Below are 27,417 nucleotides of genomic sequence, written 5' to 3'. Positions count from 1 at the left end.
CTGTGCAAGTGGTGGTTTGCAAGCACTGAAGATACATATGTGAAATGGAGATTTTGACTTGGAATCAATAGCTCTAACTGTAAAGTTTGTGGTTGGAGTCATGCATATGCATAGAAGGCCATTATATGTCCTCACTGTGACATAACCCTTGTCAGCCACTGAGGAGTAGCTATGGTTTAAAGTAGAAGTGTATGCATAGCTTGAAGGACATTGCAACATATCTCCTTCGTCCAGGGTATAATTAACATCCATCATGAAACATGAATACACCTTGTTGGCGGGGAATCTTCTGGCCTGTGGCATAAAGAATTCCATCCCTTGGTGACATATGGAAGATGGAATAAAGACAAACCTGCACAGTTGCTTGGTTAGCAGTCTCTTTTACTCTGCTTGGTGCAGGTAGGGCCCCTTCACTCAAAAATAAACAGGCTCAAGGACTGTATGGGGAACTAATAGCAGAGAAAATGAAATAGAAAAAATACTTTGAGCAAGCACTGCTTTTTCACTCCAGCCATTTTGATCCTAGGAGTAAGTGCTAGATGTTGTCTTTTTTTTTTTTTTACCCAGCCCCCCCATCCCACCCCAACCATCAATGCCCTGTCATATATCAATCTATTCTTCTCTGAATCCAAGCATCTTAGTGTGCTAGGAAAGGAAGGAATGAAGGCAGGAGTTGAAGATTAAACCCAACAGTGGTTAGATTTTTTTTGACTGCTCTAACAACTCCCTATTTGACAGAAGCAAGATACAATGCCTGCTGTGCAGGCAGGATCATTGTAGGTATGAAGTCTCTACACACTGGTTCTCTTCACTAGTGTGCTGTGCTCACCTTAGCAAGACATGCTGCTGCATCCTTAGTGCAGAAGTTGCTGTTCTGGTCCTTTAAAGAAACAGTGCTTCTGTGGCATACTCTTGACAGCTCCCTTCCAATAGTGTGGATGATCCAACATCATCCAGTCATACTCATCTGTATCCAAATAGCCATTCTAGTGCCCAGGACTTGACTGAAACCATTTTTTTTTTTTTTTTTTTTAGTTGTAAGGAAGGAAAATTGATGTTCTGAGTGGGCAACTGATCAGTGCAGATCTGATGAATTAACTTTGTGAAATATGAAAAACTTTAATGATGGAAAATAAGCTTAGCCTATCTACCCAATTTTTTACAATCTTAGTAGTGGTCAGAGAAGTCTTGTATGATATTATGAGCTTCTGCTTTGTGCAGCAATAAGTAAGAGGTAATGGAAAGAGTGATATCATTTTGCCATTGACTGGGCTTCAATTTTTGATGATAAATACATCAAATATATCAAAGGCCATCCTGGACGGGTGTCACTGCTGGATTCATCTTTCCTAATCATAAATCAGCATGTCTTTTTTTGAAGTTTAATGGTTGGGGTGGTGCATGTATTTCTGAGGCTGCATCATGTCAAATTTTGACCACGTGTGTGATGATTCCCTACACCACCCACTTCCTTCTTGCCACTCACATAGTTTGAATCTTAATCCTTGCTATTATAGGTAAAAAATTCCTACATTTGCATGCCCTTTTATTTTTCTTTCTTTAATGAAAATTCTATATTCAAGAAGAATGGTGGGACTGTGGGACTGGTGGAAGGGTTACTTCTGATACCTTGCGGGTGGGCCAGAGTTTTATGTTTGATTCTACTTGGAAAGTCTGATAGGGTTTTTGCTTCCTGTAAGTAGGTTCATGTAAAATGATACTTCTTGGATTTCCCAGTGGTGGGGTTCATCGACTATTTGAGGTTCAGCTCTGGTGGATCTCGTGTACATCTGCAAGATAAACTACACTGGAACACTAGATCCAAGGACCTGAACTTTGTCTGCAACATAAACGGAACCTGATGGATGGACCAGTATGTTTCTTAAAGGATCTCTGTGCTATGGAGTAAGATCCCCATCTGCATGAAGCAGACTTCGTATAACTAATTCTGTTCAAAAGAAACCTTGATCATTGGAAGGGAAATTGCAAATTCACCCCTGGCCTGGACCCTACATCTCTGATAGACAGAGGTTGAAAGTAAGTAAACTAATCCCAAACTAACATACCCCACATACACAGCCCTTAGTTACCTCCTTACTAACAAACCTCACCATATTGGTGTCCAAGGAACTCTGGGAAAAAACTGGGTAGGGTTGCATGGCTAGACTTGTAAAGACCTTGGTGTTTGTTAGACTAGTATGAAAGTATGAACCTGTACGTGCTGTGGTGAAAAGGAAAAGTTAATACAAGCAGTGACTCATTTTTCAACCCTCCTTTTTCAAAGGAAATAAAGATGTTCTTAGTGTTTCTCTGTTGCAGTCATCACATTTGGGTTATCCCTGCCAGGGTAGCCCTCAGCCGGCCTGAATAACAGAGGCTTAGTATTTCTGCATCAGTTGCTGCCGCTTCAGGACTGACGTCAGGTGATCAGTAGTATAAAGTAAGGCAACCAACACCATTACATCAGTCTTTCTTGATGCAGTTCGCACAAGTGCTGGTTGGCCGCTATCTGAGTTTCGTCTCCCGATTTGAAGCTGAAGTCTTCTAAAGCTAAGTACCCCATTGGGGATACCTTTTTTCTTGCACTAACCGATGTCAGAAAAAGTGAAAAATTGTTTCGCTTGTGGAAAACAAATACCACACAGAGACTTTCATTTTTACTGCGTCACTTGTTAAGGCCCGAACCATGACGTCACCCCTGTCGCTAAATGGCTTCAGTTCTTCTAGACTGACTGCACAGGTCCAAACCTTCCACAAACGCTTCCGTTTTGCTAGTTGTCAGTCCCTCCGGTCCTCAGGCAGGCCTCTACAGAGACCCTTCGAGTCCGATAGCTACAAAAACTCTCTTGACTAAGGATCCATCCGTCTCTACATCTCTGATGGGTCCCCGCTGAGCAGGCACCAGCTTCCTAGGAAATCATTCGCACTACCGATTCTCTACACAGACGTCTTCTTTCATGACTACCATTCTTTCAAAAACTACAGAGTTTTAGGCCCAGGGTATGAACTACACCCAAGAGACAGACAACCCAATCTCAGGCACCTGCTTCCTTGCCTCAGTCTCAAATGCTTAAAATGGCAGATCATCTTATCCAATCTTAGCCAAGCTACCCCCTCCAAAAGGAAGAGAGGTCTGTCCCCTGTAGTTTTGTTTGAACAAGAGTCAAATGACTCTGATGCATCTGAATATGAAGGCATACAACCCCTCTCTACTTATGAGGATTCTGATGCAGAGGATTCCATCCCTTCTGCCTCTCCCCCAGAGGATTTTTCCTTTGGGGAAACCTTTCATACCTTAAGGGAGCATTTCCAATGGGAGAGTCAGGAACCCTCAGTGTAAAAAGAGACTCGGGGAATTCTTAGATCTTTCACAGCACAGACCCTTGGCCATCCCCCCAGTCCTGGATGTTGTGGAGGTTTTCCTGGAATCCAGCTCGACTCCTGAAACCCTCCCTCCTGCACCCAGAAAACCAGACAGGTACTATAGAGTCCCTGACTCTCACAAATTTCTTTTTTAAAAATCCTACTGCTGACCCTGAGGTAATTTCTCAAGGGCCTAAAGGGATTAAAGCAACCTCTGCTAAGAATCCCACCCCCTCAGGTAGGGATTCCTGAGCACTAGACAGATGGGGTAAAAAAGTATACACCTCAGCTACTCTTGCTATCAGGGCACTAAATTGTCAGTTCCATATGCTAAAATTTCAGCAACATACCCTGGAACTCCTCAAACAAAAAAATGTCTTCCTTTCCTGCTTGTGCAGAATCTAGAGAGTTACAAGAGTTGATGCATTCCGCAAGTCAAGTAACTAAACACACCTTGCACTGTGGTTTTGACGCCCTAGAAGCTTTTTGCAGGGCAGTAGTCACCGGATCTGTCATTAGAAGGCATGCATGGCTTAAGGGACAGCCCTTGCCAGACCATGTTAAATATAAATTGTAGGATGCCTCCTTGCACAAAGACAACTTATTTGGCACTAAGGCAGAAGAGGTCTTAAAAGGGATGGAAGAAAAAGCAAAATCTATGCAGACAGTTAAGGATTTATTACAGGTCCAGCCACTCACGTTCAGCAGGCATTGCCCCACCAAGTCAGTTCAGCCCAGACCCCGGGGGATCAGACCCCCCAAACAGCAGCAACCCCTAGGAGGAAAACTCTCCTTTCATGCAAGCACCTGGGCCACCATTACCAATGACCACTGGGTTCTCCACATAGTGTTCCAGGGATACAAATTTTCTTTCCATACCCTACCCCAAAAGGGTTCCCAGATCTACCTACAAACCAGTGGGCAGAGGCACAAAAGCAAGTCCTTTCCATGCTCTCTATGAGGGCAGTAGAACATGATGTTCTTGTTGTTTCACTGTTGCAGTCCTTACATATGGGTTATCCGACTCCCGGTAGGCCTTAGTCGGCCCGAATACCAAAGTCCTTGGTATATGACATCGGCTGCCGCCGGCTGTAAAACTGATGTCAGTACGTCAGGTATAAAGGGAGGCAGCCGACGCCATTTCCTCAGGTGTTTCTTGCCGTGGAACCCGAAGCAGATGCAATTAGCACTAGTGCCGTTCGTCCGTTTACCTTTGTTTCGCTTTCCGACTACCAAGTTGAAGACGCCTTCAGATAAGTACCCCATTGGGGATCCTCTTTTTCTTGCTTTAATGAATGTTAGATAAAGTTAACAACTGTCTTGCCTGTGGAAAACAGATTCCACACCGTGATTTCCATTCCTATTGTATAACTTGTTTGGGCCTTGACCACAACATCCCTAACTGCGATCTCTGTGCTTCCTTTAACCCGCATACCATACGCCGTAGAGCTAAGATTTTGTGTAAGCATTTCAAAGTCTGGCCTAAGTTCATCAGTATGGCATCTTCTGGTCTACCGACTTCTGATATTCCTAGGAAATGCAAAGACAAGGGCCGCGACAGGCCTAGGGTTAAATCTACTGACAACGCACCGGTGAAACTGGTCATCAGCACAGCGGTAGTCAGTGAAGTGCTTTCGCAGCCCCTGCAGTCCGCAGATTTTCAGCCATAAGCCTCTGCCGAGACCTTTACGGATTCCTTCATGCCGCAGGCTGCTATTTCATCTTCAAAACTTCCGCCTGTTGCCGCCTCAGATGGGTTCAGAGCCACTTTGCAGGCACGGCTTCTGACACCTCCTCTTTTCAACATGAGACCAGAACCAGACTGACTACCTTAGCTCAGACTCCTGCAGTCGCTAAGCCGCCAGAGTCCCTCCGGATTGCTAGTAAACCTTCCAGTCGCAAACCTACTCACAAGCAGGCATCGGCCTCATTTCCTATACCTCAGTCCCAGTTGGTAAAGATGGCTGGTGATGATCTTCCCCTGATTAGGGGCTCTCATCCCCCTCCTTCAAAGAGGGCTAGGGAATTATCTCTTGATGTTTTGTCAGTCTCAGATTCAGAGATTTCCAGTAAGTCTGCTGGTGAAGAAGGAAATTCTCAACTTTTTTTCTGGCTTTGAGGATTCTGATGCTGAGGATTCTATCCTTTCTGCCTCCCCTCCAGAAGATTTTTACTATTGAATACTATTGGGGAGCATTTTAAATGGGAATGTCAGGATTTTCCACAGTCTAAGAAAAAAATCAGGGAATGTTTAGATTTGCCACAGCATAAACCTCTGGCTATACCTCCAGATTTGGAAGTTATGGATGATGTTTTTATGGAAAATTCTTTAACTCCTAATTCTGTTCCTCCTGCCCCCAGAAAACCGGAGAGATATTACAGGGTTCCTGAATCTCATCAATTCCTCTTTAGAAACCCTACTGCTGATCCAGAAATTATTTCTCAAGGCCCCAAGGGTGTTAAGGCTACTACTGCTAAAAACCCTGTGCCTTCTGATAAGGAATCTAGGGCCTTGGACAGGTGGGGTAAAAAAAAGTCTATAATTCTGTAACTCTTGCCATTAGATCCGTGAATTGTCTTTTTCACATGTTTAAGTATCAGCAGCGTACGTTGGAGGCTATTAAGGCTAAACTTGGAGATATTCTTACCATGACGGAAAACAAAGATTTACAAGACTTACTGAATTCTGCCACTTTAGTTAATAAGCATTCGCTTCATTGTGGTTTTGACACTTTGGAGCCTTCCTGCAGAGCAGCAGCCACTGGTTCCATAATTCAAAGGCATGCTTAACTCAGGGAGCAGACTCTTTCTGAACCAGTAAAGTCTAAATTGCTGGATGTTCCTTTGCACAAGGGCAATCTTTTTGGTAATAAGGCTGAGAAGGCACTGAAAAAGTTGGAGGATAAGGAAAAATCTGTGCAAGCTGTAAAAGATTTCCTTCAGGTTCAGCCTCCTCAGTTTAGTAGGCATTATCCTTCCAAGAATTGGTCTTTCCCTGATCCTGGCAAACAGGACCGCTCTAGGCCTAGGATTTCAGATCTTCAAGAGGGCAGGCTTCTGCCCCTCAAAGGGCTAAACAATGGCATTCTTCTTCTGCTAAATAGGGGAGTTCTAAGCCAGATTCCCAAAGCAAGCATTCGCAATGACTCCGGCTTTCTTGTGCCTACCTCTGCGGACCCTGGGTTTCCTTTAGGGGGAAGGTTAGCCAGGTTTCACAGAGGTATGGTCTACCATCACAGATGACAAATGGGTGCTCAATATAGTAAACCAAGATTACAAGTTTTACTTTCACACCTTCCTTGTTTTACAAGGGTACCCAGAAATACCCAAAATTCTCAAGGCAGAGGTAGAAACTCAAATTTCTTCTCTACTGATTATGGGAGCCAGTTCCTGCAAATCAGGCAGGCCTAGGTTTTTATTCAAGGCTTTTTCTGGTACCCAGGAGGGGCCACCTGGCGCCCTATTCTGGATCTGTCCATTCTAAACACTTTTCTGGTGATTCCCAAATTCAAGATGCTCACCTTTCAACAATTACTATCAATGCTGAGCAAGGATTCATGGCTGGTAACTTTGGATCTCAAGGAAGCTTATATGCACATCCCAATATGGGAAAGTTGCAGGCAGTACCTTCACTTCAGGGCTGGGGAGCAACACTTTCAATTCTCTGCATTGCCCTTTGGCTTATCTACTGCTCCCAGAGTTTTTACCAAGTGTCTGGCTCCAGACATTGCTTTTTGCAGGCAGAGAAACATTCAAATTTATCCTTACCTGGACGACTCTCTCATTCAAGCAAACTCCTCAGAACAACTAGAAAAGGATTTGGAATTTGTGAAGAACATTCTCACCTCTCTGGGTTATACTCTCAATGAAAAGAAGTCAAAGTTGATTCCTTCAAGGGAGATTATTTTCCTGAGAGCGAGTCTGAATACAGCCACCCAGATGGTATTCCTCCCTCAACAGAAGCAAGAAGATCTTTCCACTTACTTCATGTACTTGTCAAGCATGACCTAGCTCTCTGCAATCAATTCCTGCAAGCACTGGGGTTCATGGCTTCCTGTATTTTGATGATCCATATGCAAGGCTGCATATGAGAAAACTTCAATGGTACCTCAAGAATCTTTGGTGTCAACACACACAGGAGTTGGACTTGATTCTTCCCCTGATTCCCTGTCTACAAATGGAGTTCCTCTGGTGGGCGACAGCTTCTTTTCAGAACAAGGGTCTGCCTTTCCGCTCACCGCCTGCCAGCAAGAGTCTCACCACAGATGCCTCAGATGTTGCATGGGGAGCTCATCTGGAGGGCAGGAGTATACAGGGGACTTGGAGCATTCAGCAGATTCATCTGCACATAAACTTAAAAGAATTAATGGCAGTGCAGCAGGTCTTGCTGGTTTTCAAGGACCTACTCTACCCTGAGTAACCTGGGACTCTGCTAATCAGGACAGACAATACCACAGTCATGCGGTACATCAACAAGCAAGGGGGGACTCACTGTTACCCCTTGTGCAGACAAAGCATGAGACTATGGTCCATAGCATCATCCATGGGCTTGCATCTAATAGCCACTATCTTCCAGGGAGGCTAAACTTCTTGGCGGATCATTTCAGGAGACATGTTCTGGATCCTCACGAGTGGCACCTGAACAGGGACATTTTCCACTGCATCAGTCATCATTGGGGCACCCCACAAGTGGATCTTTTCTCCTCTCACACCAGTCCTCTCCTTCCAACCTTCTGCAAGGGAGTTTCACAACAAAGCTTGGCAGGTGGATGCGTTGTCCTTCCCATGGACACATCTCTCAGTTTATGCATTCCCTCCTCTGCCTCTTCTTCCCAGAGTGCTGCTAAAGACAAGGGATGAAAAACTAAAGGCTATTCTGATAGCTCCAGATTGGCCCAGGCAGCATTGGTATACCCTCCTTTGCAGCCTTTCCAAGGCTCAGCCTTGGCATCTTCCCATGGTACCAGATCTGTTGGTTCAGGGAAAGGGAAAGTTCCTTCATCCTCATCTTCAAACTCTGCATTTAACTGCCTGGCTAATACCTTAAATCTTTCCCAACAGGTGGTTGAAGTTCTTCATGAGGCCAGGAGGCCTAGCACAAGAAAGTTCTATGCAGATAAATGGAAGAGAATTTGCTTTTGGATGCTAGCTAAAGGAGAAAACTCTTCTCATTCTTCTCTTTCATCCATTCTTAACTAGCAGGATTGCTTAATGGTGGACTTTCTTTTTCTTGAATCAAAATTCACGCATCAGCAGTTTCTGCTCATTGTTCCTTTGAGCAACCCATTTTTTTCTCACACCTTGATGAAACAGTTCCTGAGGGGAGCTAGTAATCTTCCTCCCAGAAGAGCTCCTACTCCTGCTTGGGATCTTAATTTTGTCCTGGGAAAACTTACTCTGCCTCCCTTTGAACCAGCTGCCTCTGCAGATTTGAAGTTTCTATTCTGGAAGACCGCTTTCCTTTTAGCTATTACTTCAGCTAGAAGGGTATCTGAGCTGTAAGCCGTAATGGCAGTAGAACCTTTCATTATTTTTCACTCAGATCGGGTGTCTCTAAGAACCAATCCCTCTTTATGCCTAAGGTAGTTTCCAGTTTAACCCTTAACCAGTCTATTCACCTGCCTACATTTTTCAACAATCCCCAAAATAAAGGAGAAAGGATTCTGCACTCTCTTGATATGCATAGATAACTGAGATTTTACTTGGGACTAAATCCTTTCGAAAATCTTAACAGTTATTGGTTAGTTTTGCTCCAGGGCTCAGGGTAAAGCTATTTCAAAACAAACCATTTTCAAATGGATTACTCATTGTATTCACTTTTGTTGCCTGCAGCATGGAAAGGTTCCCCCTCAAGGTATTAGGACCCATTCTATTAGAGCAGTCTCTACCTCAGCAGCCTTTCTGAGAGGTGTGCCTACTAAGGACATTCTAGAAGCAGCTACTTGGTCTTCTGTCCATACTTTCACAAAGCATTACAATCTACCTTTGTTTTCTAAATCCAGGGTAGGTTTTGCCTCTGCAGTTTTGCAGGGCCTCCTTACCAACCCTTAATTTGTGATCCTTCCTCCCCCCTTTGTCTTCTTATTGGGCTTTGGGAATCAACCCATATGCAAGCACTGCAACAGTGAAACATGAAGAACATAGTACAGTTGTGTACACTTACCATAAATGTAGATGTTTGAGTGTATTCACTGTTGTAGTCCTGGTTTCCCACCCTCCATTCCCCCTTTTTTCGTAAGGCACAGACTATGGATTTTTATTTTTTGTATGGCATGTGTCCAGGGTGCGATCTTTCCTGGATTAGCCTTCTTTTAGGGGCTTCTGACAGTTAAGGCAAGAAAAACTGAGGAAATGGTGTTGGCTGCCTCCCTTTATACCTGAAGTAGTGACATCAGTTTTCCAATCGGCGGTAGCCAATGTCATATACCAAGAACTCTGGTATTCGGGCCAACTGAGGGCTACCGGGAGCCAGATAACCCATATGTGAGGACTGCAACAGTGAACACATTCGAACATCTACATTTATAGTAAGTGTACACAACTGTACTATCCTGCAGAACAGAGAGGCCAAGGTTTCTACTCCAGACTTTTTCTCGTATCCAGAAAAGAGGGCACCTGGCACCCCATCCTCGATCTACCCATTCTAAGCACCTTCCTGGTGATCCTAAAATTCAAAATGCTCACCCTCCAGCAGCTGCTACCCATGCTCTCCAAGGATGCTTGTCTAGCCACCCTAGATCTAAGAAAGGCCTACCTCCATATTCCTATCAGGGAATCATGCAAGAAAGATCTCAGTTTCAGGGAAGGATCTCAGCACTTTCAGTTCTCTGCACTTCCCTTTGGCTTGTGTACTGCTCCCAGGGTTTTCACAAAATGTCTGGCTCTGGCCATTGCCTTTTGCAGACAAAGGAATATCCAGATTTACTGCGGTGGTGGTGCTGCAATAGCGTTATCGCCTCACAGTAAGACATTGTCCTGTTCGATTCTCAGCTAGAGTGTCTTCCGTGTGGTGACATGCATAAATGGGCGCACCTTTGTTGAAGGTTGTGCGTCAGGGCTGGCAACTCTGCACATAAAAATCTACTGCCAATCATTAGCGGACCAGAGTTCTGCTGTGGCAACCCCTAACCAGGAAAAGCCGAAAGACAACAACCCATACTTAGATGACTGCTTAATTCAGGCAGACAGCCAGGAAAAGCTGCTCGAGCACCTGGCCTTTGTAAAGTTCCTACTAACCTCCCTAGGGTAAACAATCAACAAAGAGAAATCCAAACAGGTACCCACCCAAAGGATTATATTCTTGGGAGCAAGTACGGACACAGCATCCCAGTTGGCATTCCTTACACCAGAAAAGCAAAATTTCCTAACACCCCACTTCTCTCTCAACTAGCCACCAGACCCCAGCTATCTGCAAGATCCTGCAAGCTCTGGGGTTCATGGCATCTTGCATACTACTCATTTCATATGCCAGACTGCACTGCATATGAGGAAACTTCAGTGGTACCTAAAAAGCCTTTGGTGTCAACACTCTCAAGACCCGGAGACTTTTATACCTATAATTCCTTGCCTCAGAAAAGATCTTTGGTGGGCAACAGCATGCTCCTACAATAAAGGACTACCTTAATCACCATCCCCCACTGCCCACACCCTCACCACAGATGCATCAGACTATGCCTGGGGTTCTTACCTGGATAGCAGGTGCATACAGGGCCAATGGTGCCCACAGCAAATCCCCCTGAACATCAACCAAAAAGAGATGATGGCTGTTCATCACACCTTGATGGCTTTCAAGCCCCTTCTCTCCCCAGGGGCTCTGCTGCTCAAAACAGACAGTACCACTGTAATGTGGTATATCAACAAGCAGTGAGGGACTCACTCCTACCCTATATGCAGGCTAGCCATGACCCTTTGGCACACCGCCTCTGCCATGCAACTCCACCTGTAAGCACAATTCCTACCAGGTTTTCTCAACTCTCTGGCAGACCAATTAAATAGAAATCTTCTGGACCCACACGACTGGCAGCTCAACAGAAGAACCTTCACCCTAATAACTCAGAAATGGGGCACCCTGGAGGTCGATCTCTGCCTCCCACACCATCAGTTCAGCAAATTCTGCAACAGGGAACATCACTGCATGGCTTGGAAAGTGGATGCCCTGCCCTTCCCCTGGGTCAAACTTTCGGTCTATGCCTTTCCTCCACTACCTCTCATCCCCAGGGTACTGCTCAAAGTAATGGAGGAAAAACCAAGGACAATTCTTATAGCTCCAGACTGGCCTCGCCAGCACTGGTACCCCTTGCTGCACAGCCTGTCCCCACTGCCACCGTGCCATCTTCTTCAGATTCCAAACCTCCTGACCCAGAGGGAAGGGGAATTCATGCATCCTCAATTACAGACACTCAGTTTGGCAGCTTGGCTTATTCCCTAACCCCCGATCTGCCAACCTCAGTAAACAGGATGTTCTTCGTGTTTCACTGTTGCAGTCATTACATTTGGGTAATCTGCTGGCAGGTTGCCCTCAGTCGGCCTGAATTCCAAAGTCCTGGGTCCTGCATCGGTTGCTGTCTTCTCTTCCATGACAATGCTGCAATAAACTATAAGTCCAAATAAACAAATCACGCTAAAAATGTAATGCAAAGCTTTCGGGTTAACTACCTTTCATCAGTACATTAGGGTGGTTAACCTGAAAGCTTTGCATTAAATTTTTGGCGTGATTTGTGTATTTGGACTTACAGTTTATCGCAGCATTGTCTATTCTTTTTGACTATTTAGCATTTTGAACAGTTCTCTTCCATGACGTCAGGGGTATAAAACATGCAGCAGACGCCATTTTATTTAGTCTTTCTTGCTGTGCAGTGCCCGAAGCAGAGGCATTTCGCAAGTGCCGGTCGGCTGACTACTGAAATATTAGAGTTTGAGTTCCAAAAATGTCTTCACTAAAGCTAAGTACCCCAATTGGGGAACTTTTTTCTTGCTTTTTACCGATGTCAGAAAAAGTTAATTGTATTACTTGCGGGAAGGAAGTACCTCATAAGGATTTCCATTTATACTGTATTCCTTGCCTAGGCCCTGATCACAACGTGCCTGGCTGTCGGTTTTGTGCTAGATTTAACCAACGCACTATTAAGCATCAAAGTATTTTGGAAACAGATTTAACTACCCAGAAATGTCGTTGGATAGCAATCAGACTACTGGAGTACATAAACGCAAAGAAAAGGACAGAGAAAGGCGGTCAAGATCCAAAACAGACTAAGAAGCTTCTCCTAAGCCAGTCGCCAGTTCGCCGGTACTCAGTGAGGCACTTTTGCAGCCCCTGATACCCGCTACCTTCGAGTTACAAGCCTCTATTGACACCCATGTGGAGTCTGGCATGCCGCAAGATACTCAAGGTATTGGATCGACGGATGCATCTCCCTCAGATGGGTCTGGAGTCGCTGAGCAGGCACCGGCTTCTGAGGGTGTATTCAGACCTCAACATTTGTATATCAGACAGCTGCAAAACCACAGACAAAAGCAACTTCTAAAACTAAAAAAAAGACGCACGAGTCACGTGCACAGGCCTCTATGCCTAAAAAAGAGGTGATCAAAATGGCTGAAGACCTTATTACCTTGATCAGGGGTACCAATCCCCCTCCAGATAAGAGGCCTAAGCAAGACACTGATTATGAATCTTCAGATCAGGTTTTTATTTCTTCTGATTCCTCTTCTTATCAGGAATTATCTATACCTCCCTATGAGGATTCTGATGCTGAGGAGTCTATTCCATCTGCATCTCCTCCCAAGGATTATTCATTTGGAGAAACCTTGCATACTTTGAGGGAGCATTTTCACTGGGAGAGTCAAGACTTCTCAGAATCAAAAAAAAGAGGCTCAGGGATGTCCTCCTCCTCCCTCAGCACAAGCCTTTAGCCAGTCCCCCTGTTTTAGACATTGTGGATGCTGTATTTTAGGAGTCAAGCTTGACCCCTGACTCCTTACCTTTGGCTCCCAGTAATCCTGACAGTTATTACAGGGTCCCTGACTCGCATACATTTTTATTTAGAAACCCTGCTGCTGATCCTGAACCTATTTCACAGGGTCCAAAGGGAGTTAAGGCCTCAACAGCAAAAAATCCAACCCCCTCTGACAGAGATTCAAGGGCACTAGACAGATGGGGAAAAAAGGTTTATACATCTGCAAACTTGGCAACCAGGGCCTTAAACTGTCAATTTCATATGCTTGAGTACCAACAACATGTTATGGGATTGCTGAAACAGAAAATGATGTTGATTTCAGAATGTGCAGAAAATAAAGAATTGCAGGAATTATTGCATGCAGCTGAACAAGTTGGAAAGCATACTTTGCAATGTGGTTTTGATTCCTTAGAGGCCTCCTGCAGGGCCGCAGTTACTGGATCTGTGATTAGGAGGCATGCCTGGTTAAAGGAACAAAATTTGCCTGATCATGTTAAAACTAAATTGCTCGATGCACCTTTACAGCATGATTCCCTGTTTGGTATTAAGCCAGAAGAGGTTTTTAAAGAAAATGGAAGACAAAGCTAAGTGTATGCAAACTGTTAAAGACTTCTTACAAGTGCAGCCACCAAGATTCAGTAGACACTGGCCTACAAAAAATTGGTCCTTTCCTGTGTAAGACAGAGCTCAAAGGGGCAAATCCAGATGCCCTAAGGGTTCCAGATACCAGGCGCAAGATTCATACAGGTCAAAGCAATGGGGCGCTTCCACCTCCAAATCTGGAGGAGATAAAGCGCAAACCTACAGAAAGCAATCACAATGACTTCCCTCTGCCTACACCAAGCACTTATCTTTTGGCAGCACCCATAGGGGGAAAATTAGCACTTTTTGCTCAAAATTGGCAGTTAATAACCCAGGACAAGTGGGTACTAAACATCGTATCACAGGGATACAGATTCCATTTCCATACTCTGTCAATGGCAAATGGTTGGCCAGATCTGCCAAAAAATCAATGGGCAGAGGCACAAAAACAGGTTACATCCCTCATGGATATGGGGGCCATTCAGACAGTACCAAAACAGGAAAAAGGACAAAGTTTTTACTCAAGACTGTTCTTGGTACCCAGAAAGGACAAGGCCTGTACTGGATTTATCGATTTTGAACACATACCTGGACATTCCAAAATTCAAAATGCTGACTTTGCAGCAGCTTCTGCCCATGCTGGGCAAGAATGCTTGGCTGGTGACTTTAGACCTAAGAGAGGCATACCTGCATGTCCCAATAAGACAATCGTGCAGACGATACCTCAGATTCAAGGCTGGCTTAATGCATTACCAATTCTCTGCACTGCCCTTTGGCTTATCTACTGTGCCCAGGGTCTTTACAAAGTGCCTGGCACTACTAATTGCATTTTGCAGACAAAGTAGTATACAAATATATCCTTACTTGGATGACTGTCTCATTCAAGCAGAGAACAAAGACACTCTTCTTCGACACCTGGCATTTGTGAAAAGGCTTCTAACATGCCTAGGGTACACAATAAATGAAAAGAAATCACAACTGGTACCCTCTCAAAAGATAACATTCCTGGGTGCAAGCTTGGATACAACTGCCCAGAAGCAAAGGCAACTGACTGCTTACTACAAACTAATGGCAAAAAAGGCAAATTCTGCAGGCTCTGGGCTTCATGGCATCCTACATCCTACTAATAAGTTCATAGGTTCATACTAGGCTATCTGCCCTGGGGCATTTATAAACCACCCTTTAAGTTTACTGTGCCCTTAAGGTTAGTTTACTGTGTCTCTGTCTAGTAGTGACACAGAAGTAATCTCCGGGGTAAACCTACGATCCCCTATCCACTCATCAAGATTCCTCTTGAAGAGAGTCAATGAGGGGCTCTGTCTGACATGGACTGGGATTCTATTCCAGAGCGAAGGGAGCCTCTGTGTTATGAATCTGTCCCTCCAGCATGTCCTATTTATTTCTGTGCTGAGGTTCAAGTCCCTCAAGTGCATGGCTCTAAGGGATTTGGATTTTTTGAGGTGGAGCATGTCCATTAATGCTGGGTTGGACATAGCTTTATATGTTAGGCATAGATCGCCTCTAAGTAGGCGGTATGCAACTGAGTAGAGCTGGAGTTTCTTTAACAGAGCAGCATATGGCATCTGTTTGAGACCCTTGATCCACTTTGTGAGGTACTTTTGGGGTCTTTCTAGTTGCTGCAGGTGTCGGGTAAGGTACATCCCAAATGGGGCATTGTATTCTATTATAGGCCTGATAAGGGATGAATAAAGGGGCACGATGACCTCCCTTGATCTAGATGTGAATCCTTTCATGATAAGGTTGGCTATATAGAAGGTCTTTCTAACCACTTTGGCATTGTGGTTGTCGAAGGAGAAATTACTATCAACTTGGGTTCCCAGGTCCCTAATTACTTCCTCCGTACTTAATAGGTTACCACCTGTGTGGTAATTTGTGGGCACTTTGTTTTTGCCAAAGGGTATGACTATACACTTTTTGGCATTTAGCTTTAGGCTATGGCTCTGGCACCAGTTATCAGTCTCTGTGAGACCTTTTTGAAGAATGCTCATGTCAGCTGGAGAGTCAATTATGGCGCCCAGTTTGCAGTCATTTGCGAACTTGGTCAGCCACAGTCCTCCCGTGTTAGCCTGTACCTCGGAGAAATATATCCCGAACAAGAGAGGTCCCAGGACTTAGCCTTGTGGGACACCACTTGTAACTGGTTTCGAGTCTGACATGGATCCAGCAGTTCTGACTCTGTGGGTTCTGTCTTTGAGCCAGTTTGCAACCCATCTTGTGACATAGGAGTTTATATTTAAGCTGGATAGCTTATCTATGATGCCTGACTGGGGTACTGTGTCAAATGCTTTTGCGAGGTCCAGGTAGGCTGTGTGGACTATCTTCCCTTCAGCTATGGCCTTGGTGACTGTTTCAAAGTCGTCGCCCAGGTTCAAGAGGCAGGATCTGCCCTTGACAAAGGCGAACTGGGTAGGATCTAGTGTCTGTAGGTCCCCAATGTCTTTGTTTATGAGTTCCATGATGATCCTTTCCATAGCCTTGCAGACTAGGCTAGTCAGGCTTATGGAGCAATAGTTTCCAGGGTCCGTAGAGGCACCACCTTTGTGGAGTGGGACCACTGTTGCTGTACGCCATTCTTTGGGTACATATCCTGTAGTAAGGCTGAGATTGTACAGCAGTTTTAGGTGAAGGTTTAGTTCTGCTTGGAGTTCATGTAGGATGCAACCCGGGACACCATCTGGTCTCATTAATGCAGTGTTTTTTGCTTTGGAGAGGGCGGCTTTCACCTAAGCATCTGAGATGTTAGGGAGGCAGCACTCTGCTGGGATAGATATTTGCTCTTTTGGGGGGGAGGGCGGGGAGAAGTTTGCACTAAACCTGTCTGCCAGGATGTTGGCAATGTCTGTGGGTTCAGTGTATTTTATGTCATTTTGGATCAACTCTGAGCATATCTGGGAGTTGCATCCCAGGTTCCTTACATAACTAAAAAAAGCCTTGTGATTATCTTTAGTGTCCTGTGCAATTTTTCTCTCGAAGCTGGCCTTGGAGGATTTTATGAGGTATCGTAGTTTTTTGCTAGTACTGATCAGAGATGCCTTCCCTTTTAGGGATTTTGCTCTATCATGTAGTAGCTTCCTCCTTCTGTTGTACAGCTTATTTATGGCTGGGGTCCACCAGACTGGATGCCTGCCTTTGGAAGACTGGGTATTGGTTTTGTTTGGGATAGCATGATCTATGCATTCCTGGAGGTGTCCATAGAATGCGTTTATATAGGATTCTGCAGCTTGGGCCGTAGTTTCCACTGGCCTGGGGGACTTGAAGGATTCCACCTCAGTTTTGAGAAGCGTAAAGTTCGCTTTTGAGAAGTTTTTCACTGTGGTTTTCTGGGCTGGGGTCGGGATGTGGATATCCAGTGAGATTAATTTATGGTCTGATCTCACCAATTAGGGGTATACCTCTGGCTGATCTCACCAATTAGGGGTATACCTCTGGTATGGAGCATAGAGTCCCCATGTTGGTAATGATCAGGTCAAGTATGTTTTCCCCTGTTGTGGGAGTGACTAGTTGTTCCATAGCATTTGAGTTTATAAATTCCAGGAACCTTTGGGCTAGGGTGTTGGGGCTTGAGTAATGCTCCAAGTCTGTTTGGGTAGTTGAAGTCACCCAATATAATGGTGTTTGGAGAGATCTTCATATTCTCCAGTGCTTTCAGGAAAGCAGAGTGGGATTCCTGATTTTGAGAGGGTGGTCTGTAACATGCTACAAACTGAAAAGAAGTTTTGCCCACTGTTAGTTGCACATGGATGGTCTCCGACGCTTCGTGCGATGCCACTAACCTGGATGTGTGGGTATCTTTGATAAATATGGAGACTCCCCCTCCTTCTGTGGTTCGGTCTGAGTTTTGGGGCCGAAAAGCATGACATGAGGTATAACCTAGTAGTGCTGGGGTGCTCTCTGGAGCCTTGAACCAGGTTTCTGTCACTGCACGGATATTGATGTTCTCCATACTGAGGAGGGCTTTGAGTGGGTGCATCTTGAGGTTTAGACATCTGGCGTTTAGCAGCATTACCCTTAGTTTCTTGTTCATTGTGTTGTGGATTTGTCTTTTGAGCCTTGCCTAAAAAAGGCACTATAGGGGTGGAAAGAGCTTTTGCCAATATCCAAAATCCCAGGGGTGACAGGTGCAAGCTGTCCCTTGTCGAGCATGTCATCCCAGGCTGACAGACACTGAATCCCCTTGGAATGACACCAAAATTTTAGCCAATTGTTAAAATCGATCAATACTGTGGCATCATTCTAGGTGAGGGTAAGATGCTGCTCAAGGTCAGGGTCATACCGGACTGGGCTACATGGTCAGAGAGCTCCTCTATGTTTCTTTTCATGTAGTCGAGGGAGGTACGTCTCAGGTCATTCACACCAGCATGGACAATGACGGAGTCATATTTGTACTTGCTTTGGAGTGACCTGAGTGCTTGCGTTGTGGGGCGGATCCTAGCACCCGACAGGCAGCTCACAGTGACCTTCTCTTTGTTCAGCCTGGTGAGCGGGACGTCAGTGTGTCTGACTATAGAATCAACTATTACGAGTGTATCAGGTACGTTATTTAGCCTTAAGGGCTGTGACTTGTTTGGCACAATGACTTTGTGAGCTGTGTGTTGGACGTGGTTTGTTTTGGGGTAGCATTTGCTTGGATGTCTGCTTTGGAGGTCTCTGCTGCTTAGGTTTTTATTTAGAGCCTCCAAGTATGTTTTTGTGTGTTTATGTGTTTGTTTTGTTGTGGAACTATGTGAGACTGGATTTGTGTTGTGTGAGGTTACCTTCTCCTCCTGACTGGTTACACCCGTTCTGAGTTGAGAGAGCTCAGCCTCCAGTTTAGCTATATTGTTGCATCTCTCACATATATTTGAACCGGTTTGGAGGAGAAGAGGGTTGTCCGTGTACATGAGACAGTTGTAACATTGCCGCAAGATTCCCAGATTCACCAGCTGGACTGGAGAGGAGACCATTTGCTGACCTTTAGACATGCTAAAATAGTATAGGGAGCTCCTTTATCACTGAATCAAAAAGGACCAATAGGGAACAAGGTAGTGGTAGAGAGTAAATGAGGATGTAGTGCTTTTAGTTTACTAGTGCTAAATTGTAAGATTGCTTATTTGGGCAAGTGCAGGGCCTTAGATTGAGAGTAGGGTGTTTAACTTGAGAGATGGAGTAGTTCTAAAGGAAAAAGTGAAGAGCAGACTGTGGCGCCAGGAATAGTTTAAACCAGATTAACCGGCGCTGCCCGATGCTGCGCTTAAAGCCGCACTAAAGCGGGTTTTTATGCAGGGAACTTTAAAAAGCTAGAAATGGGCCAAAACGCCCAATTAACTACAAGATTCTTGTGCTGAGGTCACTCCTTCAGGTACAGATAGGCTGCTCAAGGCTCCCCACTTCCACTTGTGAGCAAAGAAACTACCTTCTATCCAAGTAAGGATAAGGGCAACACAGGAATTATTCAAAAGTCCAAAATACAGCAAAGCCTGTATAGGAGACTATTCTAGGTTAGGAAAGGTGGGAAACGAGGATATATATATATTTTTTTTCACAAAAAGAGCAGGAGAAGTACAGTAAATTCAATAGACAGGCTAGCACACTTGAGTGGGCAACCTCAACAATTAAATGCAAACAAACTTTAAACAAGTGCAGGAATTGTAAAAACACAGAAAGGCTTAGAGCAAGTAAATCAACAGTTTAAACTCGCTTTTCAGCGAGAAAGGACAGTCGCACAGATAGTAACAGAAAAATTATACTTAAATCTTGGAAGCAGTCACTTTTTGTTTCTCTGCTAATTCCATATGCAAGACTGTATATGAGGAAACTTCAGTGGTACCTAAAAAGTTTATGGAGTCAACAGTTTATGGAGTCAACTTTCACACAGTCTGGAAACCATGATTCCTCTCATTCCCTGCCTGCAACAGGAGTTTCTATGGTGGGCAATGGCATGTCACCAAAACATGGGACTGCCCTTCACTCTACCCCTGCCAGCCAATCCTTAACAGACATATCAGATTATGCCTGGGGGGGGGCACATGACAGGAAGATGCATTCAGGGCTTATGGACACCAAAACAAATGCATCTTCATATCAACCAGAAATAGATGCTAGCTGTTCAAAATACCCTAACAGCCTTCAAGGACTTACCTCATCCACGGATAACACCACAGTCATGTGGTATATAAACAAGCAAGGGGGCACACACTCATACCCCCTTTGCAGATTAGCATGGCACTGTGGGACACAACTTTGACCTACCAAATACATCTTCAAGCTCAATTCCTGCCAGGAAGACAAAACACTCTGGCAGACGATTTAAGCAGAAACCTTATGGATCCTCACGAGTGGAAACTAAATCCACAAGTCTTCAGCATGAGAGAAATTGGGGAGCCCAGACATAGATCTATTTGTCTCTCCTCAAAATTATCAATTGAAAAGATTCTGCACAATTGATAATTTTGACAAGCATGGAAAGTGGATGCCCTATCCTTCAGTTGGAAAAACTGATCAGTTTACACCTTTCCTCCTCTGACTTCTACCCAAGGTCCTCCTAAAAGTCAGACAAGAGAAGCCAAAGATGATATTAATTGCCCCGGCCTGGCCCCACCAATACTGGTACCCAATCCTAAGGAACTTGGCTCAATACCCAGCTTAGACCTTGCCTCAAAGACCACAACTACTGTCCCAGCAAAACAATCAGATCCTGCACAATCAACTACAGACTCTGAACCTGGCAGCATGGCTGATCATGTAGTCATATAAACACCTCTCAGTAAAGCTGTAATGGATGTCATTTTGGAAGCCAGAAGGCCTAGTACTAGAAAGTCTTATGCTGACAAATGGAAGAGATTCTGTGCTTGGAATCGAGCACAAGGAACTGATACAGCAGAAGCAAGTATTCCTCAGATATTACAATACTTAACTGAGATGCTTGACAAAGGCCTATCTTTCTCATCAATCAAAATCCATGCCTCTGCCATTTCAGCTCATTACAATACAGAGCCACCAATCTTTTCTCATCCTTTACTAAAGCAGTATCTTAGAGGAGCCAAAAATGTAAGGCCTCCTAGAAGATCACCATTACCTGCATGGGATCTCAGTTATGTGTTGGAAAAGCTCACCCTGCCTCCATCTGAACCAGCAGCTACTGCTGATCTAAAGTTCTTATGGAAAACGGCTCTGCTACTAGCAATTACTTCAGCAAGAAGAGTTTCAGAGCTACAGGCCGTCGTGACTGTAGAGCCTTTTATCATATTTTACCCAGGCAGGGTGTCTCCGAGGACAAATCCTACTTTTATGCCTAAGATGAATTGTTTGGTTGAGCCACACTGGAAACCATCTGCCAACTTTTTATCCACATCCGCAGAACAAGGGGGAGAGAATTCTGCATTCCTTGGACATACACAGACAGCTAAGATTCTACTTGAGCAGGACAAAATCTCTAAGAAAAACTGGGCAATTACTACTGTCATTTGCTGCAGGATCAGAAGGAAAGGCTATTTCAAAGCAGACAACTTCAAAGTGGATAAGCCACTGCATCAGTTTCTGCTACTTACACAATGGTAAACCCGTGCCCAAGAGAATTAGGTCTTATTCTACCAGAGCTGCAGCTACTTCAGCAGCCTTTCTCAGAGGAGTACCAACCAAAGACATTCTAGAGGCTGCTAGTTGGAGTTCTGTTCACACCTTTACAAAGCATTACCATTTGCTTCTCTACTCTAAGTCCAGGGCAGGCTTTGCCACTGCAGTGCTGCAGGGCCTTATAACCGCACCTAATGCTGTTTAGCTCCAGCCTCCCAACCATAGCTTTGGGATTCTACCCAAATGTAATGACTGCAACAGTGAAACACGAAGAACATAGTACAGTTGGGTACACTTACCTTAAATGTAGATGTTTGAGTGTATTCACTGTTGCAGTCCAGGTTACCCTCCCGCCATCCCCCTGTCATTCTGAAGTTTATCTTTCCTTCTCTATCGTCTACAACCTATGTGGCGTATTTGCTTTTAGATGAATGTAAAGTTATATATATATATAAATATAATTTTGCCACCTTTCTGGGGGCACCTGACATTGGGGACAAGAAAAACTAATGAAAATGGCATTGGCTGCATGTTTTATAACCCTGACGACTTGACGTCATGGAAGAGAAGACCGCAACCGACACGGGGCCCAAGACTTTGAAATTCAGGCCGACTGAGTGCAGCCTGCCGGCAGATTACCCAAATGTAATGACTGCAACAGTGAATACACTCGAACATGTACATTTATGGTAAGTGTACACAACTGTACTTCCTAGATGTTATACATGAGGCCAGATGCCCTAGCACTAGAAAGTCTTATGCTGACAAATGGAAAAGGTTCTGCACCTGGATTCAGGCTAAGGAGCCAATATGCACAGCCCTCCCTCCCCCTCATCCTGGATTACTTAGCTGACCTACTACACAGTGGCCTCTCTTTTTCCTCTATTAAAATTCATGCCTCTGTTATCTCTCATTTTCCCACTGAGTTGCCCCTTTTCTCACACCCCCTTGATCAAACAGTTCCTAAGAGGGGCTAGCAACTTGAGGCAACCCAGAAAAGCATCAACCCCAGCTTGGGACCTTAACTTTGTGTTGGAAAAGATCACCCTTGTCCCCCTTTGAACCAGCTTCTTCTGCAGAGCTAAAAATTCTCTTTTGGAAGACAGCTTTCCTTCTGGCCATCACTTCTTCCAGAATAGTCTCTGAGCTGCAAGGACTCATGGCTGTGGAACCCTTAATCATCCTCCATGCTGACAGGGTATCCCTCCGGGCTAACCCATTCTTCATGCCCAAGGTGGTGTCCAGTGTGGCTCTAAACCAAGCCATTCATTTGCCCACCTTTTTCCTAATCCCCAGAACAAGGGGGAAGTATCCTGACTATCTAGATGTGCACAGACAGCTCAGCTACAGGGGCAGAAGGCAAAGCCACTTCCAAACAAACCATTTCCAAATTGATAGCACACTGCATCCATTTCTGCTACAAACAATGTGGAAAGCCTCCTCCCAAGGGGGGCAGGACTCACTCCACCAGGGCAGCCTCCACCTCTGCACCTTTCCTCAAAGGAGTTCCCACCAGGGACATCCTGGAGGCTGTCACCTGGACATCTATTCACACTTTTACCAAACATTACCACCTGCCTCTCTTCTCCAAATCCAGGGCAGGGTTTGCCTCTGCAGTCTTGCAGGCCATCCTAGGCAGCCCCTATTTTCCTTGACTGCCTCCACCCATTTCCTCAGCTTTGGGAATCAACCCAAATGTGATGACTGCAACAGTGAAACACGAAGAACATAGTACAGTTGTGAACACTTACCATAAATGTAGATGTTCAAGTGTATTCACTGTTGCAGTCCTGGTTTCCCTCCCTCCATCCCCCTTTTTTTCTTCTCTTTTCTTACAAGGGACATATTGGTATTTACTTTCTACTGGTGGTATTCTTCCACCAGAGCTTGGCTTCTACTTGGGGACTCCTGACAGGTTAGGGCAAGAAAAACTGATGTAATGGCATTGGCCGCCTTACTTTGTACTACTGATGACCTGACGTCAGTCCTGAAGCAACAGCAACCGATGCAGATTTACTAAGCCTCTGGTATTTGGGCCGGCTGAGGGCTACCCTGGCAGGGATAACCCAAACGTGATGACTGCAGCAGTGAATACACTCGAACATCTACATTTATGGTAAGTGTACACAACTGTACTACTTCCCCTCCACCTCAGCTCCCTTTCTCAATAAGACATTTAAGCAGTAAAGTGCCAGTAAACAGGATTTTAAAAGGTAATTACAAGAAGGCTTCTGAAAGTAAGGAAAATCTTCAAAAACTCAAAGACGGTCCTTGCAATCAGCATGACTGTCTGCTCGCAGATTTCTGTCCCCCTTCCCACTCTGCAACCTCTCCATCTTTCTGAGGCTTCATATTCCTTTGTGGCACTCGAATATCACAGACAGATGAAGTGAATCTAATTCATGCGAGTTATACTTGGCAGTCAGAATCTCTCTCTCCTGGGGATTCATACTTGCCCAGTGTGCCCTTCATATCTATCACTGCTGCGGTAGCCATAGCTGTATGGGTTATATCCTGCAAAAGACATAACAGCCATTCAGCTTCCAATGCTTCAGGGCACTTTCCACTCACCCAAACTGTCGAGCTGAGATGACTAAGACAAGTTTGGGTGCAAAGCTCTTTAGAGCTTTGACACCAGGGTGTACATTCCTCTGAGGCTTTTGAGGATTGACAGTCTGCTTCTGCTGTCCTTGGCTGAGCAGATAAGTTCCTTTTGGGGGAAAATGTTATTTTCTACTGACGTTTTATTACTTTCCTCATCAGGAAAGTTATTTTAAAGCTAGGAGTGTTGAGTGTCTTACAATGGTCTTGAGACTGTAACATGCTTCTAAATGGAGCACTCATTTCTCTCAGTTTAAAATTATTAACTGATGAAATATTTCCTATGGAGAAATTGTTTATTTTTCCATTGTGGGGCTGCAGTAGTGTTTGAAAGTATTTTGACTGTGCCTTTTTCTATTAAAATAAATAAATAACTTTTGTGGACTGGTAATTTTCCTGCATTGCTGCTTGTTTTCTCTAGGACAGAGGCACCTTTTTCGGCCTGACCATAGAACAGATCGAGTCCCACAGTTGGTCTTTCATTCCAATCACAAAAAGAAAACAAATTTACCTTTTGGAAACGGCCTTTGCCATCACTACAAGGCTAGCAGTTTTCCTAACCCATCTGTTGTGGCCATTTGTTCTACCTCAAACCATCCATCTTTTCCCAGATCCCTCTAGTGTAGCACCTACAGCCGCTAATGACCAAAGGTTAGTCACGTCCGCTGCAGCTGTTGGGGTCCCCTCAGTGGGATAAAGGAGAGCCACTCTTGTCAATCCTGGGAGAGGGAAACAGGGAAGGTTTCCCTGTTGTGTCAGAATGCTGTACCCATACCTGGGGAAACAGTGATTGCCATTAGTAACTCAGTTGGCCCCATCTTTCCTGTCAAAAAGAAACAGGAAAAACAAGCATGGTTCTTCTCCGCCTCAATTTTCTTTGAATAGGAGTAGTTTATTGGGACTGATTCAGGGTTTGATTCTGGCTATTGACCTTATTGTAGAGTAGTTTCTAGAAAAAAGAAAGAGGTATGCCTCCTTTCCTGAAGAAATTCAAGATTCTGAATCTGAACAAGAAAATGCTACTATGACTTCAGGGTTTTGTCCTCAGATTTCTGATGTAACTTGTCTTTTAGTCAGCTCAACTTAAGCTGCTTGACAGTTTGGGCACAATGAAAGCACCCTGAAGCTTTGGAAGCTGGCCAACTGCTATGTCCTTTGCAGGATATAATCCATAAAGCTAAGGCTACTGAATTATTGATCATTCAAACATCTACTGTTACGGTAACGTTCAGCTTACACAAATGTACTCTCTCTTCTCCAATTTTGCACCTGATGCTGCCTAGTGAGTTGTAGAGCCTGTCCCTCTCTGCACTTGGTCAAATGCTTTTATTGAAATACTTTTCTTATACCAAAAGGGGAAGGCTCCACCAGGAGGCCTCTACTGGACCTTTATTTTCTAAATATTTTTGTCAATATTCCAAAGTTCAGTATGTTATCCTTTAGTCCCTTCTTCTGGTCATCCTCTAACCTTTATAGTAAAGCTAGATTTAAAGGAGAGCTATAGGGTTACCACATATTTAGGTGCCCAAAGTGGGACTCATTTTTTGTGGAAACATGAGATTTTGCTGGACAAACTACCCACAGCCAAGTGACTGAATATCACTTTTTGCAGCATTAGAGTTGCCTTTGCTGTTCCATATAATATGAAGATGTTTCAGACACAAAATAATTGCTTTATGCAACTATTAAAAGATGTGTGTGACATTTTTTCCTTATAAAATCTCAGGACATCTGCCATTTTTCATCCCCCCCCCCCCTTCATGCAGGACATAAGTGCCCTAAAAGGGACTGCCCTGAGCAAAAAAGGACAGGTAATAACATTAGAAATCTGTCATTCCTATTTATGAGCAGTTCAGGCATTTTTTTAAGGCTTGTTCTGCCTGGTTTACATTATCAGCTCTGTGTCTGACCTTTTGGATTTTCCAAGGCACTAGGGGTATTCACAGTGTCATGCTCCAGCCATGGTTAATTGCAAGCATCAAGGCATTCACATATTTCCATAGCTGAACAACTATCTCGTCTTTGCAGCTGTTATTTCCAGTTTTCAAGTGTCTTTACAAATTGTCCAGCATCTTCTACTCCATCTGGGTTTTCAAATCACCCTTCAGAAGTCTCTCATCCCTTCCCACAGAACTCTATCTTTGAGATGCTGTTAAGTTCGGGTCCCCTTTGAATGGTCGACATTTTACAATGTTGACAGTGATATGGCTGAGACCATATGATCGACATTTGAAATGTTGACCATGGGGAACCGGCATCTCCCTACAGTACGGAATGGAAAGATTTCCACTTCCGCACTGTAGTGCGATCTTGGAGTTGGTATATTTAAGTTCCGGGGGGGTGTGGGGGGGGGCGGAGCGTTAAGGTAAATTTGTTTTTGTTTTTTAGGTTCTACTTGTATGGTTGACATTTCAACTGTCAATCATATGGTTTCGGTGATATGAATTTCGACATTGTGAAATGTCGACCATATCAAGTAGACCCGTTAAATTCTGCCCTGGAAAGAACCGTTCTTCCTCCAAAGTATGTTTCAGCAGTTCTTCCAGACTTTTTTCAATCAAAGCCATGCATCTGCAAAATAATTCGTCTGGATTTTGAGGTACATGGTATTTATGTTTCTCATGCTTCCCTTGGCCAGGCTCCACATGAGGAAAATACAGTGGCACTTCATATTCTGAATTGGCATCAACATCCTTTGTCCTTTCAGATCCCAGTTTTGGGATTTGCAAAAAGGGAGATTCTTTGGTGGACGTACCATGTCTCTTGAATCTAGTCTCCTACTCTCCCTTCTGACCACTATAGATGATGTAACTACAGATGCATCAGATTTTGCCTTGGCTGCAGTTTCCAAAGGGGAAAAATGGAAGCTCTTTGGAAACCTACGGGTAGAAACGCACAAGCATCAGACACAGAGGTTGGCAGTGATCAGTGCTTTGAAAGCCTTAAATCATTTCTGGTCTCTGGGTCTTCTACAGTTGTATACAGACATCACCTCAGTGATGTACATAAAGAAACAAGGAGGTATCAGATTCTACCCTGCTTGCTGTCTGGCTATGATAGCCTAGGATACAGCAACTCAGTTCACATCGACTCTCCAGGCTTCATACATTCCAGAGGAAAACCTGACTGCAGACAAGCTCAGCAGTTCTGGGACAGAGTCCCACAAATGGAAACTTCATTATGGGGTCTTCCAAGAATGGATTCAACTGTGGGAGCACTACAAGTAGAATCTGCTTGCATCGTTTCAGGACAGGTATCTACAGAAATTCTTCTCTGGGACTCCTTGCATACAGGCCTGTAAGACAGATCCCTTTCTCATTTCCATGGACAGAAATGTTCCTATATG

At 44.5% G+C, this 27,417-nt stretch overlaps 1 protein-coding gene across 4 annotated transcripts in view; it reads left to right on the top strand.

The window, feature by feature from the left end:
• The window catches only part of COL4A5 (collagen type IV alpha 5 chain), a 3,591,008-nt gene that overhangs the window by 3,271,531 nt on the left and 292,060 nt on the right, over positions 1–27,417 (top strand). The gene's annotated exons all lie outside the window — the stretch shown is intronic.

The sequence above is a fragment of the Protopterus annectens genome, chromosome 15.part0 (assembly GCF_019279795.1).
Source record: "Protopterus annectens isolate FY-2018-M chromosome 15.part0, PAN1.0, whole genome shotgun sequence".
NCBI classification, from domain to species: domain Eukaryota; kingdom Metazoa; phylum Chordata; order Ceratodontiformes; family Protopteridae; genus Protopterus; species Protopterus annectens.
Note: the sequence above shows the minus strand (reverse complement) of the source record. Positions and strands in the feature narration are given on the sequence as shown.